Genomic DNA, 1,238 nt, shown 5'->3' with positions numbered 1-1,238 from the left:
CCAAACCCCTTCCCCCCCCCCCCATGAAATAGGTCTGGCTGAGAGCGTGTCACCCAGCAACCTTCCATGGAGGGTTGGGGATGTGAGTATTAGAGATGTGTGTGTGCAAAGTTCCATTTCAAATACCTGGGGGCGGGGTTGTCTTGAGATTAGTTTGGGCTGAGATAGTTCCATGTCTTTCATTTTTGGCCATGGAACACCCACAGCCAGGCTAGGATATTCCCATGCCTTTTATTTTTGGCCCTGAAATACCTACAACCATCCTGAAGCCTTTGGCCAATTTTGAGTCTCCTAGCTTTTTTCTCTACATGGACAGGCTGATTCTTTTATTACTGTAGATTACTAGTAACCACAATCAAGGGATTTGTTTTGCTTTATGATATTTGGGGGGAAGCAGGTACAGTCTTTGGGAGTCCATGGTGGCCACCTGTTATTTCATGCCATGACCGCCTGTCACTTCCGCAGAAAGCAGTTTCCTGGGGTCACCTTCTTTGGGGGGCCATAACTTAGACCCCATAAGTCCAATCCTGACCAAATGTGGAGGGTAGATAGAGAAGAGTCGGTCAGAGATCCCCTGCAAGTTTGGTGACTCTAGCTTGCTCAGGATCCATCATTATCAGGTGGTAATTTTGACAGTCGGACGTTCAGGAGTGTACAAGCTAGAGAAATTGAAGTTGCAAGGGACCTCCCCTGGATGCTCATCCAAGTCCCTCCCCTCCCGTTGCTTTTAAGTTTGGCAGACAATCTGTCTGGAAATGTTTCCATTCATGAACTGGCACAAACCGCCATGAACAGCTGGAAAGTTCATTGGAAAGTGAACGTTTTCACTTCACAAGCCATGAACTGGTCAAAATTCATCATAAACTTTCATTCATGAGCTGGTTCATGCCCATCCTTATTCCTGAAGCTTCTTTTAAGTCTCATTTATGTAACATGGCTGAAGGTTTATTTGCATAACCTTTGCTTCAGTATTCATATAAGCTGCCTTTTGTAAGAAAATAGGTATTGGTTCTGAATGGTGCAGGGATGAACAGGGTTCTGTTATGCCCTGTGATCAACCTTCATAGGGAAGGATTATGCCTATACCTTATTTACTGGAAAGGAAGAGGACCTGATAAGACAACATCCTGAAAAAAAACCCTATACATAAAATTTAGTCCTGTTCATGCCTGTAATTTATACGTGGATATAAGATGAACCCACCTCCCACTATTTTTCTTGATGGCACTCCGGGGGGG

General features: G+C 44.7%; 1 protein-coding gene across 2 annotated transcripts in view; it reads left to right on the top strand.

Annotated features, from left to right (window-relative positions):
* ERCC8 (excision repair cross-complementation group 8) overlaps positions 1–1,238 on the top strand; it is a 66,990-nt gene that overhangs the window by 18,253 nt on the left and 47,499 nt on the right. The window lies entirely within an intron of this gene.

The sequence above is a fragment of the Gekko japonicus genome, unplaced genomic scaffold, assembly GCF_001447785.1.
Source record: "Gekko japonicus isolate JY-2015 unplaced genomic scaffold, Gekko_japonicus_V1.1 scaffold700, whole genome shotgun sequence".
NCBI classification, from domain to species: domain Eukaryota; kingdom Metazoa; phylum Chordata; class Lepidosauria; order Squamata; family Gekkonidae; genus Gekko; species Gekko japonicus.
The sequence above is the reverse complement of the archived record's forward strand: the minus strand, read 5'-3'. Positions and strand labels throughout refer to the sequence as shown.